The 17,257-nt window shown below is 38.1% G+C and overlaps 1 protein-coding gene across 2 annotated transcripts in view; it reads right to left on the bottom strand.

Annotated features, from left to right (window-relative positions):
- Positions 1-15,160, bottom strand: part of TRPC4 (transient receptor potential cation channel subfamily C member 4) — a 194,621-nt gene extending 179,461 nt beyond the window's left edge. The window contains exon 1 of one of the 2 annotated variants that reach the window (XM_065901854.1): positions 14,980-15,160. The gene's annotated coding sequence lies outside the window, so the exon portion shown is untranslated. Of the gene's footprint in view, positions 1-11,466; positions 11,583-14,979 lie in introns of those variants that run through there. The other variant, XM_065901855.1, reaches the window with a different exon arrangement.
- Between the last annotated feature and the right edge of the window lie 2,097 nt (positions 15,161-17,257).

Genomic DNA, 17,257 nt, shown 5'->3' with positions numbered 1-17,257 from the left:
AGAGATGGTACACGTGTTGTTTACCATGCGATGAACTGTTTTCCATGGATATAGATGTAGTCTTCAGGACCATGGTCACAACCATGGCAGCAGACTGTGGACTGAGGGACAGGTTAGGACTGTCACCTCAAAAGACAAATATGCATCTCATTCCTGGGTCAGGACCAACCAGCACTGAGCATAGAATTTAATCAAACTCCTCACTCTCTTCTGGGCAAACGTAACTGATCTTTTACCCAGATACTTTCCACTTAAGCTTCATCATGCTTAAAGCCAATTATTAACCTGTAAGGGGCTGTGGGGAAAACGCAAAATTCTCCAGCCCCAGAAGGTTCAGTGCTGACAACCTAACTCACTCATCAGGGTGGAGCTGAGGCCATGCTGTGTTGGGTCCAGTGATGGATCTGGACTGTCTGCACTGGGAAAAGAGCATCCTCCCCATCCACTCCTGAATTCACTTTGTACAAAAGAAACCACAATATATATATTTTTCAAAAAAGACAATGCACATATTTGGGTAAACAAAGACTGATTTGGATCATATGAACGCAACTAGCAGATATGGTAATCAAATGCTGAAGTGATACTGATGAAGAATTCAGAGACAATATCTCATAGGCAGGTTTGGCTGATGCCTCAAGTTAAAGGAAAAGATGTACTATAGTGTTGGGTACATCCACAGGACGCCTTTAAGGAAATTTGTCAGGCTTTAGGCAATTTTAGCCATAACAGTTATAACTGTAACACAAACAGCAGTGAGCACTGACACTTTCCCATCTTTATGTAATGGACTTTGAATGGGAGAAATGGAGATTACTCAGAAAACCACAGGCCTGTAAAAAATCTCACCTCAGTGACGAAGAGGTCAAATTGCTACTGCATTATATTGCTCTGCTTTTTGTTCAGTTAATAGTGTGTTTGTGATTCAGTAAGAAAGAGCTATTAGTTGAAACTTAATTACAATTGATTTGAGTCACATTAATAAGGTTTTACTTAGAATTTATTATTTTATACAAAATAGCTTTAGATTGGTTGTTTAAAATGATTGTTCTAAAGTCAAAGACTCGGTAATTTTGTAAGAATAATGTTATTTCTGAACTAATAAAAAAATCAGATTAAAAATTCTGAAACTACGTGCAGTTGCTACATTTCTCTCTCTGTGGGTATAATTACGTATCTATACTATACCATATATGTATAATTTCTTCCTTTTAAACGCTTTGACTAAATTTTTTGTCACTAAATTCAAAATATAAAAGAAGCACTTGTGTTTCTGACTATGATAGAATGGCATGTAGTAGCCTAATATTTCTTTTGATAACATTTAGAAAAGCTGGGTAAATATAAACAAACAAGCAAATAAATCTCTATCTAAAGAGAGCTGCAGTTATCATACTAAGTGAAGTGAAGTCAGACAAAGACAAATAGCATATGATATCACTTATAAGTGGGATCTAAAAAAATGATACAAGTGAACTTATTTACCAAACAGAAACAGACTCATAGACTTAGAAAACAAACATGGTTACCAAAGGGGAAAGGTAGGGACAGGGATAAATTAGGAGGTTCAGATCAACATATATATACTGCTATATACAGAATAGTCAACAAGGACCTACTGTATTGCACAGGGAACTCTACTCAATACTCTGTAATAACTTATGGGAAAAGAATCTGAAAAAGAATGGATCGTATGAGTAGAGTTGAATCACTTTGCTGTATACCTGAAACTAAGACAACATTATAAATCAACTATACTCCAATGTGAAATATATTTTTAAAAAATCAACTTAAAAAAGAGTTGCAAAGCTAACGAGTACCTGAAGAGTCAGTATCTTAGTTGGAGAGAAACCACTGAGAAATGACTTGACCTTCTATCAAACACATTTCCTCTCAATGCATCTGCCAAGGCAAATACAAGGGTCTCATGTCCTGGTAAGAAGGGAGACAGATGGAAGTACGTCTTACACTCAGCAGCTCTTTTCTCAAAGCATTTGTTAAAATCTTAAGCTTTGCAGGAAAATAATTAAGAAAGCTGCTGAAATTTAGGGCACAGTATTCATCAATCTTGCAAAACTGCAGAGATAAAATTCATTATCCTGGAACCTTAAAGGAGGAGTGGTCTTACTACACAGCCAAGGTGCTCAGACCCTGGGGTCCTATAACATATCCTGGGGGTCAACCAGGGGTTCATAGGCTTGCAAAGGTTGAAATTAACCTCTTATCTGCTTAGGTTCTGATTGGTTTAAGATGTTTATTCCCATCTTATCTGCCTGCCAGAGGATAGATAAAACCATTCAAAATATCCAGATAATAGCAGAGAAAGCAAATATGCATGGAAATAAATTAAAAGAATAATTAATAAAAGAATACTAGAAATATGGCACAGAGTAAAAGGAAAAATATATGAATAATTGGAGGCATTAAAGGGGAAAATGTAAGTGCAAAACTACCTCTGAAGGTTAATGGACAAGAATTTTCCAAAACTGATGAAAGATATCAAGTCATATTTAAAAAGTGTTTCAAATACCAAGCAACAGAAATCTAAAAAGCTCAGTTCGGTACATAATCGTAAAATTAATGAAAACAAAGGACTGAAAGAAAGCATAAAAGCAACCAAAATTAAAGAATATATTGCCCTCAAAGGAGCCATAATCAGACTGATGGTTGACATTTCAGCAGAAATGATGGAAGCTAAAAGTCAACTGAGGAGCATAAAGTACTAGAAGAAAAAAATTTCTAGTCTAGAATACTCCAAACAATAGAAATAGCCTTAAAAGTGAGACCAAATAAAAACATTTTCAATCAAACAAAAACTGAGAAAAGTTTTGGCCCACTGACACTAAACAAGCTGAATAGAACTCTTGGTTGCCTACAGATGGATGGCAGAGGGCATCTAAGGACAGCAGGTGTAGCATCCGCAATTATAATAATATAAAAGAAAACCAAAATAAAAATAAAACAGATTTATAATTGTACTTAAAAAAATTAAAAAATTAAATCTATCCAACTCAGCCCATTCCTCTACCAAACGCATGTGTATCTATGTATAAAATTTTACTTTTTAAAAGATCAATATACTGTCCTTCAAGTTTATTTCCACCATTTTCTGTGATAAGAAATAAAAAAGACAACAATAACTCATCAATAGTCAGATAAATATTTTGTATTGGTTGGTCTCACAATATATGTCAAATAATTGGCAAACACTTTCAAAGTGCTGCTATGAATTTAGGAAAATAAACTGAAAGTATTTGCTGCATGCATTAAAATTAAGATGCCAAATTCTTTTTAAAATTAATGAGTAGTGATAATTAATAAATCAGCAGTATATCTTAAGTATTTATTATTTCAGATAAGACACTTAAAATATTCACACAGATTTTTATAGTGAATTCACATAGCATTTATCCTTATAATTATGGTTAGCATTCATCTCAGTGTAAAGTACAAAAATGAGCAGAAATCCCAGTTTCAACCACATAAAGATTTTCCCATCATAATGGAGCAGAGTACAACTGACCATTTTTCTTAAGCCCAATAGTTTAATTGTGCCCCTTCTTGTATATCAAGAAAGAATGTAATATGAAATCCCCTTTCTTAAAATCCTTTGCTTAAGCCCTACTTGATATGAAATTTTCTTAAATATATTAGAAAGAAACTTTCATCTCTAACTTACAGAAAAGAAACTATAGAGTATTTTATCAGAAGCCATAACTCATTAGAGGTTGCAATTAAATTTCACCATGAATACAGAACCTTACCACACTTTTATAATTGTCCAGAGAAATAAATGTTCATTATAGTTGCCATCTACCTATGGAAATACCCTGATCTGATAGAGCCAGCAGGGAATGTGGGTTCCTATATGGTCATTCCTCTGTCATTAACCTCCAATCTATGTGGGAGCAGCCCTACACACAGGACCAAGTGGGCAATTGAAGATGTTCATCTCTAGGTATAATGATGGATGGAGTGCAAACACTAGATATGGAATGTTGCACTGGAGATGAACCAATGGGTATATGAAATCCTTTGAGCAGTCACTGTCTTTATTATACCTGTATACCACTTCATTATGATTAAAATCAAAATAAGTTTTGTCAGACTATGAAACACTCCTAAAAGCTACTGAATAGCAATATATTCTATGAGTAGAGATTACCCTTAATCATATTCAATGTTTGACACACAATCCTTGTATATTTTTGAAGATCTTGACTCTTATTAGAGAATATATCAGCTTTCAAATAACTTAAAGTAAACTGAAATGAATCAGGGTTATATGGTTCAAATATATCTAGGCTATTCAACAATGGATCATTTCAAACACAAAATATGTTGATTTCTTCTCATTCAGGTTGTCTCTTGTCTCTATTTTTATTCTGTAGACATCTATGTTAAGAAAAAAATCAGAGGCTAAAATATTGCATTATAAAACAGATCTTATGCATTTTGGGCTTACAAAAACCATTAACTATTAATCTAAAAAAGAGGTGATTTTTAATATATATTTGTTCCCAACATTTCAATTGTAGCAATGTAATAACTAGTAAGAAAATATTTAGGAAGATTAGAAAGTTCTGGTTTTAGTGGTTCCCTGTTCAGTACAACAAACAAAAAGCAGTTTTTGTTCTTCAGGTTAAAATTGTAGATATTTTATATGTTGGGGAAAATTCTTTATCATAAGTACTATTATAATGAAATGTTTTTTCATTAAGGCTTCTTTTATTCATGAAAGGGCAAAAGCATTTGCTGGTTCACTTTGTTCCAAGAACATGCTGGAGTGCTAAATGAAAATACGCGGTTCAGTTCTCTAAGTAGCTTGCACATTACAAATCAGAATGTTAAGCTGTGAGGTTAAAATGAACCAGATAAGCAAGTAAGTCTTTTGCCTCTGCCAACATTTTCTTTTTATACAGCACATACAGAGAGACATATCTTTTTTTAAGATACAAAGCTATTTAATATCCTACAGAGCAATAATAACCCTAATATTTGAGTGTTCTTTAAAAATATTTCTTTCTCTTTAATTGTAGAGGCTCTCAGAGGCTTAGAGATAGGCACTCTGATTATTTCACGTGATGATTCTCAGAAAATAAAAAATCCTGGTAAAGAGTGGATAGCCCTAGGAACAAAGTTACCAAAAAATTATTCCACAAAGAAGAATGTAGCTGACTGCAGTCCCTTTTTTGCTCCCAAAATTTAAGGTCATGAGGTAGATGGTCTATTTCGAGGTCCTCAATACATCCTCAGCTGTAGACATAAGAGCTTCCTAGAAAACACTAACAGTGCATATTGAGAACTCCTAGATGATTCTAAAATGGGTCCATACAAGACTTTCTTGAGCCAAAGTGTTTTATGTCCCAAGGTAATGGGATAGGGGTGTGAGGATCCAAGTTAAGACACCCCTAACTTTAAAATGGTCTTCTCTTAGGTTTGTTTCATTGGTTCAAAGGGGGATTGGGCACCATGTGGGTATATCACCATAAATCCATCAATCCATTGGAAAACAATTTATCTCCTTTGAATGGTTAACTCAGTAATATCTACATATAAAAGGAAAGCACCATCTTTAACAGTGTCAATAATGCTATGTAATTTGAACATAAATTTATAGTTGGAAACTCTAAGCCCTATTTTTATAAGAAACAATATATTTGAGACAAGGAAGAGAAGATGGAATTGGATTTCTTCCAACGTGACCCGATGTCATTGTTTTTAATTCCAGTTGTAGACTATATTTATCTTAGTTTGACTTGTGTTATTTTCTTAATGAGTTTTCCATTTCCATGAGAAGAGATCAGGTGACAATAAAACAGCAAATTGTCTACAAGATAACAGGGGACACTAGAACATGTTACCAAAAGGCTTAGAAGAATCTTTTTTTGAAATTTTAAACAAAAAGGTGAGATGTACCTCCTTATTCTTAGCCTCTAGTGGGGATGACTGTCATGCATTAAATAAGTCCTTCATCAAACATTCCATGTGGGTATATAGATATGTGTGTGTGTGTATGTATATAATATGTATCTGCTATTCAAAAAAAGTATTTGGTAAGATATGAGAGTATATCATTAAAAAAGAACTTTTTAATTAGATGACCTTCCAATTCATTCAGTACGTGTCTAACCATTCCATAGGGACACTAGCACACGGGCAAATAACTCCTATTGTCTTTTATGGGCTACTCTACCTTCTTTGCTAGCAATTTTAATCTCACTATCTCTGGTAATTACTCTGCAAGCATCATCTTAAGAACCTGTCCCCAGGAGTAGTCTCCAGCTCTTTCTCATTCTGTACTACTTATATGGCATTATACATAGCTATATGTATAGGTTTACTTACTTTTATATACATATACAGTACATACAGATGGAGATATATATGTATATATATATATATATATATATAATTTATGTCTAATTAGTGAATTCAAAGGTAGGTTTTAAGTGTTGGGATATGTTTAAATGCCATATAAGTAATGAGCTTTTTTTCTTTTACACCATAAGTGTGATTAGAGTTGTAAGAATATTTCTCAGGAATACTTACTTATCTATGATGCATTTATATATATATGGGTATATGTGTGTGTGTGTGTGTGTGTGTGTATCACTATACAATTAAACAAATCCAAAAATTGCTTATCAAACTACAACCACCACAGAAGAGAATTTACTTAAAGTATAGTCTTCAGTGTGATCTTCGGGGTATACAGCCCTAGTGTACCTATCATGAAAGAGATTTTTATATAAAATGATATCCATGTTTCACAAACAGTCGGGATGGTTATATATAAAACACGATGGACTCTCCACCCTTCACTCAATGTACATTATGCATCACTCCTGTCCTTTCATCCATCATTTTTTGAGTGATTCATACTGGTGTGTGACCAGTTCCTTGAAAGAACAGCATATTAAAATACAGAGGTTGAGCGTAGTAGTTGACAAAAATCATCCATGCATTCATTCTTTCCATTCACCCATTCAAAAAGCATATGTTGAACACTAAGTATCTTAATTCTGTGAAAATAAAAATTAAGATGCATTGAGCTATGAACTATGATCCCGGTATGCACAGGGTATTAGCTAACACAATTGTGTAGCTTCTTCACCATCATTTAGAGGTAAAATATATTTAAAATGTAGTAGGGTACCTGAGAAAGCAATGGCACCCCACTCCAGTACTCTTGCCTGGAAAATCCCATGGACAGAGGAGCCTGGTGGGCTGCAGTCCATGGGGTCGCTAAGAGTCGGACATAACTGAGCGAATTCACTTTCATTTTTCACTTGGATGCATTGGAGAAGGAAATGGCAATCCACTCCAGTGTTCTTGCCTGGAGAATCCCAGGGACGGGGGAGCCTGGTAGGATGCCGTCTGTGGGGTCACACAGAGTCGGACACGACTGAAGCGACTTAGCAGCATCAGTAGCAGGGTACCTGAGACCTTCCCGGGAGGCTCAGTGGTAAAGAATCTGCCTGCCAAGCAGGAGAGGCAGGTTCCATCTCTGGGTTGAGAAGATCCCCTGGAGAAGGCAACAGCACCCCACTCCAGTATTCTTGCTGGAGAATCCCCATGGACAGAGGAGCCTGGTGGGCTACAGTCCATGGGGTCACAAACAATCAGACACAAGTTGGCAACTAAACAACAACAAAGCGTACCTGAACACTGTTTATAAACTTTCATTTGTAACAAGTTTACCAGGCAGAATAAAAAGAATAAAAAACTACTAACTGCCCTCCAAAAAATAAAAGCTCATGTCACCCACAACAGGACATCATAGGCTAAGAAGGCTTTGACATGAATTCTTAGCTTAATTTAACAACTGTAATCACACCAAATAAGTCTGATTGCCTTGAAATCAGTAAGTATTCCTGAGAAGTATTCTTTTGACTCTAATCACACTTACGGTGTAAAAGAACAAAAACTCCCTCCTAAGAATTTCAGCACAGCACCACTTAAACTAAAGCACATTAATAACTGACTATATAAATTCCATGAAAATGAGCATTATAGAGTTACCAGTTGACTGGAAGTTATGTCCATTGAATATCAGTGGGTTAATGTTTATAACATAGGCAGTAATACAGTACTCACAATATCATATAAGTGCAAATTATTATTATAATGGTTTCATTAGATAAATAAATAAGCTCATGATTTAGCAATGGAGTAAGTATGCTTAATTGCAAAAGCGTAATACTTATGACAGTCTAAGTCCCTGGTGGCTTAGAGGTTAAAGCGTCTGCCTCCAATGTGGGAGACCAGGGTTCCATCCCTGGGTCGGGAAGATCCCCTGGAGAAGGAAATGGCAACTCACTCCAGTATTCTTGCCTGGAGAATCCCATGGACAGAGGAGCCTGGTAGGTTACAGTTCACGGGGTCGCAAAGAGTCGGACACGACTGAGCGATTTCACTTTCTTTTCACTTTTTAAGTCACTTTAAAACTCACATGTTTTTGAGTATCCTCTGGGTTTCTTAAAGGAGTTTACTGTCTAGTTTAGGAGACAGACCTCTATCCATCTGCAAGGTAGACTATAACAAGGGTTTTGCTTGTATTTATACTTGAGACACCTGGAGACATGAAGGAAGCTTTCAAGGAGACAGTGATATTGAGCTAGGTTTAGTGCCTGGAGAACATTTTGACAGGAGGCAGTAAGAGAGAAGTTATTCTGTAGAGAGGGAGCTATGCCAGAAAATGCAAAGATGAAGATCTAATTCGTGTGTCACTCATCTATTTATTCAATTATCCATTTACTAATATTCAAATAATATCTACTGAATAGGTATCACTTCAGTGCTAATTTTTGTCATATATGACATATATTCAAATTTATTTCCTCAACTTCAGTGTCAACGAATTTTTGGATTTAAGCACATTGGTTTTAAATGGAGGTGTATTTTTTTTTTTTTTAAATGGCAAATGTGTTAAAATGTGCCACCAGTTGAACCATGTCTTTTGGGATGCATGAAAAAGTGCTCCCTTCATTAAATACCAAGGGACATGCAAAATAATTAAGCAATTAAAATTAAGACAAAAACACTTCTTTAGAAATTTCATAGAAGACTGATAAGATGTAAGATAAACCTGTCTTAACATGACTGTATTTTGTACAAACAAAGACATCTTACCAACAGCCTACAGATGTTTTCAAGGTTTGAATGACAATTTTTTATTTAGAAATTATAATCTCATAACTATTTAAAAGTCTATTATCTAGAATTTTATCCATGAAAATAAGTTTTTTTTCCTTTCCACACATTTAGATTCAAGAGTAAGAAAAGAAATAGTTTTGAGAACAATTGGCTTGAGTTGGGTATCTCATCTCCTACTCTGCTTCAAAACGGATAGAGCCTTAGTTAAAACAGTGTTGTTTCAAATTCTAGAGTTATAATGGGGTCATTTATGTCCCAATGTTACAACATTTGAAAAGCTAAATAAATAAATGGCTATACGAATCCAATGAACTCATGGATCTTGTTAAAAGATTACTAATTTTATTTTTGAAACCATAAGAATCAAGTAAAAGGAATATTGGCTTTAAAATCAAGTAGACATAGGTTCAAATTCTGACTCTACCACAAAGAAACTCTGTGATTTTTTTTTTTTTTTGGTAGTAATTTAGACTTATCAGATTCTTTAAAAGTTAATAATAATACCTTAGTGTTAGGGTAGGTGTGAAGATAAAAAAATTTAAGTTTCTAGCATAGTTCCTGGCATATCTCAAGTACTCATAAATATTCACTTACTCTCTTTTTCCCACTTTATTTTTTTGGTAATAATTCTTATCTTCCTGTCTTAAGTAAATTTTACTATTGATAATATTTGTTCAAGGAAATGACTTATGGTAACTTTTCAACATTTTTAGACCATAGCACACTACAGGCAGAGTATAAAGAATGTGTATCTGATTCATTACATTTTACTTGCCATTTCTCAAAAAGAATGGAGTGTGCTAGATAAAGTTATTGAGATCTATTTTTAGGCCTTAATATTATACTTAACATTTTGAATTTTATGTGTAAAATTGGGCCCATGTGTCATCTGTTGCTTCTCAAGAAGCCATTACTCAATGATACGGCCGTGTTTCAAAGGAAACGTTTTTTCAAAGCATTGACTAATCTACACTAATATTAATGGGCTATCACCTACAGTTTAGTGACAAGAAAAGATCAACTGCTGAAACTATCATCTCTCTTTCACAACCTGTTTAAGCGAAACAACTTTCAGAAGAATCATCGAGACTTAAGTATTTCACTCCATGTACTGAATAGTTCATGGAACCACGTAGTTTCAAACTGATATATTTTCAATGTACGTGTCTTTTAATTTTCAGTTTCACAAAAGAAGAGCTTCTTCTTCTGAAAGTATTTTTTCTTTTTTTTTCTTTTTTTTTTGTATTTTTTCATCATAGGCGTTATTTTGGTAGTATCAATGTTCTCAGACAGTAGGTCTATATTTGCACTGATTAAATAGATACAGCCATGATATTACATTCCTGATCAAAACATTCTCAAATCTCTTAAAATATTAAGGTCTTAATGCAACTTGGAGGATTAGAACTAGGAAACATAAGGAGAGGAAAGATATTAATAGTTCCAAAACAGCTTCTCATCACAACTAGATAGAAGTAAATGTTCGTTGAACTAATCAGTTGTAATGTTTATTTGGCATGAAAGTGTGTTGTGCGGAGTGATGAAGCATAAATTAGGTGAAAAGACAAGGTTTTTGTTTTGAGCTTTCTCTTCAACATCATTTTTAACAAGAACCAAAATGCTTCTGGTGGGTTTTCCATAGATATTAAAGAAGTGAATAATACTAGTTTCAGTTTGGCCCAGACAATACAACGTGGAAAGAAAAGATGCACATTAGAATCTGATCTCATGAAATGTTCAGCAATCATGATTTTGAAAAAAAGAAAACTTAATAGTTTATACTTCCCTTCACCTAGTTTGTTTTTAGAAATAAAACAATCACATTTTTCATAAGAAAATATTCAATCCACAGTTTTACTTTCCTAGCTGGTGTTTATCATTTCTTCTCTATCTTTATTTACAAAATCCTTTCTCTTTGAGCACTGATATTCACAATATTAACTACTGAACAAAAATGTACCTATTTTTATTTTTGTTTCAATAAATGAATTAATTAGAAAAGGTAGATCATGTACATTTTCAGTTGCCAAATATGCTAATGATCTGAATTGTCATAAATTATCCTGGCAATTAAACATGCAGGTGTAAAATCATGACAATATTTTCTGCAACATACTTATGAAAATATTTTCAATTCAGAGAGGTTAATTGGCACATTCATAATGGTTATTTTTGTACTTCAATAGAAATTTATCACATTTATTATAAGCTTTAAGTTTAAAAGTTTAAAATGTGTGTACTGAATTAGATATGCAAATTTCTTTTAATCAGAAAGAATAAAAACAATGTCTGGTGTTTCCTACTTACATAAAATATGAATTAATAGAGGTTATCTTATGTGAAGAAGGAAATGGCAACCCACTCCAGTATTTTTGCCTGGGAAATCCCATGGACAGAGGAGCCTGGTGGGCTACAGTCCACAGGGTCTGCAAAGAATTGGGCATGACTTAGTGACCAAACAACAAACTTAGGTGGAAAGTTATTTGATCTCTTACACCTTCAATAACCCAAGTGGCCATAGAATTCATACAGAACTTTAGTTTTCTAATGGTTTTTCCTTTGTAATCTGAACTTGACTTTTCAGGAATAACTGCCATAGAAACGTAAATAATGTAAAATTACAAAACTTTAAAGCTTATAAGTAATGGAAGTTTACTCCACTCCTTGTATCTGTGAGAGTGACCATGAAGCAAGTAAACTGAAAGATATTTTTCAAGAACCAAGCTTTTCAGAAAGAGAGTTATTATATTTGACAGGTTGTACTAAAGAGACATGCCTTACATCTCTTGCACTTAGTTTAAGCTTTGATGAATGCCCATGTTCCTTTAAGTTCTCACCTAAATGGAAGAAATTCTCTAAATTTGCAATTTTGCCTTGCTATGCCTTATTTAAGCTGTCTACCTACCTAACTATATATTTATTCACCCAGTGAATATTAAGCACCTCTTATGCATCAATTTCATTAACCTATTAGTATTTCTCTTCGTATGTAACTTCCTTGGCATGAATCTATTGGCTCTTCAGTTCACAACATCAAGCTTAACAGAGTAACTGAGCTCTGATCAGAACTCTACTGAAAGCCTCTGCAGGTCCGTGGGCTCATTCAGGAATGAGGAAAGTGCTTGCTTGCTTTCTACCTGTACTAACCCTCCATTAATTCAAGATATTTGCATAAAATACTTTGATAAAGCCAATGGAACCTCGATTGATGTGCTGATTTACATTAATTCTTGGTCTTTAAAGTGCTTCTTTAGCAAGCACTTATCTAACTGAATTTTCATTCTAATATTCAAACTACTAGTTATCCCTTAATCTTACTGACTTTTTGCCTACAAAAAGGAGAGGTCTTAGTCTACTGTCCCAGTGACTAGAAGTGGGTATAAAAGTAGGTATTACCATCTAAGTTTAAATAGCCAGTGATTTCAATACCCATGATTTCAACGTTTTAACATATCCACACGTTCTTACTCTCCCTAATTCAGAATTTTTCTTAAAAAAATAAAAATACAACAAACTCTAGCCAACCTTTTCACTTATAGAATTTGTAATATGTTTTGTGCAGCAATGACTGTAACAGGAATTCCAGAAATTATATGAGAACTGATTTTTTTTTTCAATTTTACAAGTCTGTTGTAAATTTCCTTTTAATAAAGGGAGTAAACCTTGTTTCTGCCTCCTCCCACTCTTTTGGCTTGGTGCTTACTCAGAGTAAGCCAACTTGCTGCATCCTACAGTTATGGGTATTAACCGAGAAGGGAGAAGGGGGCCCCTAAGAAAGCACGTGAACGGGGATACACCACAGTGAACACAGCGCAGGGAATTCAGGCACGTCCCGGAGCTCCTGTCTCAGTCTCTCCCAGCCCTCCATCCCCTTCCAGGATTCTCTAGTTACCTCATCACAAAAGGCAGCCGACTTCTCCGCTAGAACAACAAGTTGTGCAGCGAATCTCAGTGATTCAGCCAAGCAGCAAACAGGGTCATTGGCTTAATTGGAATCTCAGTAGCCAAGCGAACTAGGAATCCCTTAGCCTGGGTCCAGGGACGCGGATCAAAGTGTTTCCGTGTTTTGATAGAGGATGAAAATGACGCAGAGTTTAATTGACAGAATATTGACCACCGTCCTTTCTTTATTACCCCAGTTTAGGTACCAGAGTTTAGGGCTCCCTTATATGCGCCCAGGGGCCACCAAGATCCCCCACCTTCCCCAAATGCATAAAAGGCTAAAAGCAGCCTTCCTCCGCAGCTCCACGGCGGGGCTTCTGCTGCTTTGTTTACCATATAAGTCACACCGGGGGCTCACTCTTTGCCCTCTCCGTTGCTTTAAAGCCGGGTGCGGTAAGATGCTGAGAAACATCCCCAAACTCTCGTTCAGCCCAGGTCAACCACAGAAAGCTTCACAGATCCGGTCCTCAGCCCTAAAGAGAAACCACCCAGAGCCCGAGCCTCTGGATCTAGTAACCCCCAGGGATGCCGCCTCCCAAAAGGGAGCCGGCTTCCCAGGCAGCTTGAGAAACTTAACCGAGATCCCAGAAACGAGGGGAGGTGCGGCTCCGGCCAGATGGAGCTCTGAGACGACACCCTCTTTACCTGCAAAGTTGCGATCTTCTGGCTGAAGGGGGTTGCAGTCGAGGCCGGCGGCGCGAGTGCTTTGCCCGGTGCCAGCACGCCAGGCAAATTCCGACGGGATCGCCTTAGTCTTCGCCGAGTTTCCGAGCATTCCAAGGAAAACGCACGAAGCTGGAGCCCACGCAGCTGGCACCGAACTGGGCGGAGTGAGGATGCTCTGAGAGTGATGCCGCGCGAGGCGGGGGAGGGGAGGGCCTGGGGCGAGGGGGAGGTGAGCGCCGGGGGAGGAGAACCTCGCCCACCCCCGGCCCTTTAGGACCCCTCCCGGTAAAGTTAGCGTTCCCACGGCTGTCAGCCGACGAACCAAGAGAAAGGCACCCCTCCCTGCATCTCCGGCGGCGGCCTGACTCCGGGTCAGCGCAGCCCGGGTTCGGAGGGGACCACTCGGAAAGACGCGCGTCCCACGCGCCGCTCTGCGCCGCGGTGGAGGTGGACCCGCGCGAGGGCAGGACCCGGGGAAGAGCCTCCGCCGCCCCGGGGCCAGATGTTGGGGTCAGCCCGTTGGGCAGGCGAGCTCACCACAAGCCAGCGGTCATCCAGTCTAGTCGGTGGCCAGTACCCCACCCGGTGACCCTGGAGGCGAGCCAGACACACCTCCAGGCTCCGGGCGGGCTCCCCTCCAGGCTGTCCGACTTCGGTTCGCGTCAGAACCCGGCCGCTGATCACCCTGCTCCCACCCAAGTAAACAAGCCCCGCGCGGCAAGTCCCCCGACTTGAAAAAGTAGCCCCCCACTCCCCTCACCCGGTAACTCGCAAAGCTTCTCCGGCTCGCGGGGGTCCTGGCACCCCCTCTCGCGTCCTCAAGGTGTCAGACTTCCCCTGCAAGAGCAGGCGTCTGCGACTCGCTACTAGTGTCCACAATGGAGACAGTCGCAATGAATAAATGACGAGGCGGCGTTCCACCCACCCTCAATCCAGCTCGCTCTTTCCGACGAAATCAGTAAGTTTCCAAATTTTAAACAAATCCCCCCAAGTGCGCACCAGCCTAGGGTCGCCAGGTCCCGTTGCCCCAGGTGGGATGTATTGAGTGTGTGTGTGTGTGTGTGTGTGTGTGTGTGGTGGTCCCATCAGCGTACTGACGATTTCAGGATAAAAGTTATCTTTTGGCCATCACTGTGGTGTTCACACCTGAAAATCAGATTAAAGTGTTTAGAGAAAATGTCATATATATTGGCAAAGTTGGCAATAACTTACTTGTTGGTCACTGCGGCGCGGTGATTCCCAGCTTGTCACTCCCGGAGGCTTGCTTGGTCACGACCCTGTGAGTGGAGAGTCCAATCTGTAAAATACAGTGAAGTCCACGCGGAATCCCAGCTAGCGATTCCTCAGCTTGAGACCCTCGGTTCTACTGGATTCCTTTTCATTTCCCTAAAGCCCTGGGGTCAGACACTGGTCTCCAGTCGCATCTTAGCAGATGCTGCTCCGGCTTTGCGCTTGTGCAACAGGAGTGGCCACTCTTTCTCCCCGTCCCAGCCACGCGTGGTTACACCTTCTGGGAATCAGGGCTCTGACGACTGCGGGGAGGCGGACCATTTTCTTCCCAAGAAATATTCCCCCAAGGGAGTTAAGGGTAGGCGGCAAGCTGGACCCACGCAGCCTCCAAAGCCCAAAATTAAGAGAATTTCCTTCTTGGCTGTCTTATTTTTTACTTATTTTTTAGTTCACAAGAGTTGAGAGCTTTTTTTTCTTTTTGAGTATTTACATGAGTAAAGAGGAAATTGCTAAGCATCACCCACTGGGGTGGTGTGCATACTGTTTTTTTTTTAAATCACTTTTCTTATTCCTAAATGTTTCTTTCTAGTTTATGGCTCTTCTCCTTTATCCTAAGCCCAGCCTTGACTTCTGTTGTAAATTTCTAGGTCGTCTCCTCCCCTAATGAATACTGAGTTCGCTAGAGGCAAAGGTGGTTCCTACAGTATCTCTCCAGAAAACAAGTGTGCAAACACAGAGGGATTCTTTATTTCCTTGAATCTTTCTCGTTTTACTTCTTTACCACAAAAGTACTTTAATATCATTTAACACTTTGTAGAATGCTTTCGTGTTAAACGGTGATGAAATATGCAGGAACACATGTATCTGTAGGCAAGGTAATGAACTTCAATAATACATACAAGTCTACTTTCTAACAAAGGAATGGAGGACAATATATGTGAAAATCTATTTTATACATAATAGGTTATGAAATCTATTTTTCATGAAATAATTTATACCCCCATTGTTGCTGTTTGCTGTTGTTTAGTTACTAAGATGTGTCCCACTCATTTGTGACCCCATGGACTGTACCCCACCAATTTCCTTTGTCCATGGGATTTCCCAGGCAAGAATACTGGAGTGGATTGTCATTTCCTTCTCCAAGGGATCTTCTGGACCCAGAGATGGAACCTATGTCTCCTGCATTGGCAGGCAGATTCTTTACCCTGGAGCCATCTGGGAAGCCTATATCCCCATTAATTATCAGTAATTAAAATGTTTCAATACCCAAGAAGCAAAAGTGAAGCTAATATTCATGAGGTAATGTTTTATTTCAGCCTTTAAAAAACAAAACTACATACTTTGTTTGTGTGTGTCTTTTAAAATAAACTGTAATCAGTTAGTCAGGCAGTTCAGTTGCTTAGTCATATCCGACTCTACAACTCCATGGACTGCAGCATGCCAGGCCTACTTGTCCATCACCAACTCCTGGAGCTTACTCAGACTCATGTCCATTGAGCTGATGATGCCATCCAACCATCTCATCCTCTGTCATCCCCTTCTCTTCCCGCCTTCAATCTTTCCCAGCATCAGGGTCTTTTCAAATGAGTCAGTTCTTCCATTAAGGTGGCCAAAATATTGGAGTTTTAGCTTCAGCATCAGTCCTTCCAATGAATATTCAGGACTGATTTCCCTTAGAATGGACTGGATTGATCTCCTTGCAATCCAAGGGACTCTCAAGAGTCTTCTCCAATGCCACAGTTCAAAAGTATCAATTCTTCAGCACTCAGCTTTCTTTATAGTCCAACTCTCACATCCATACATGACTACTGGAAAAACCAAAGCTTTGACTAGATGCCCCTTTGTGGACAAAATAATATCTCTGCTTTTGTCTCTGTCTAGGTTGGTCATAACTTTTCTTCCAAGGAGCAAACGTCTTTTAATTTCATGGCTGCAGTCACCATCTGTAGTGATTTTGGAGCCTAAAAAGATAAAGTCTCTCACTGTTTCCACTGTTTCCCCATCTATTTACCATGAAGTGGTGGGACCAGATGCCATGATCTTAGTTTTCTGAATGTTGAGTTTTAAGCCAACTTTTTGCTCTCCTCTTTCACTTTCATCAAGAGGCTCTTTAGTTCTTTGCTTTCTGCCTTAAGGGTGGTATCATCTGCATATCTGAAGTTATTGATATTTCTCCCAGCAATCTTGATTCCAGCTTGTGCTTCATCTAGTCCAGCATTTCCCATGATGTACTGTATATATAAGTTAATAAGCAGGATGA

This window comes from Muntiacus reevesi, chromosome 11, assembly GCF_963930625.1.
Source record: "Muntiacus reevesi chromosome 11, mMunRee1.1, whole genome shotgun sequence".
NCBI lineage: Eukaryota > Metazoa > Chordata > Mammalia > Artiodactyla > Cervidae > Muntiacus > Muntiacus reevesi.
This window is presented reverse-complemented; position numbering and strand designations above follow the sequence as displayed.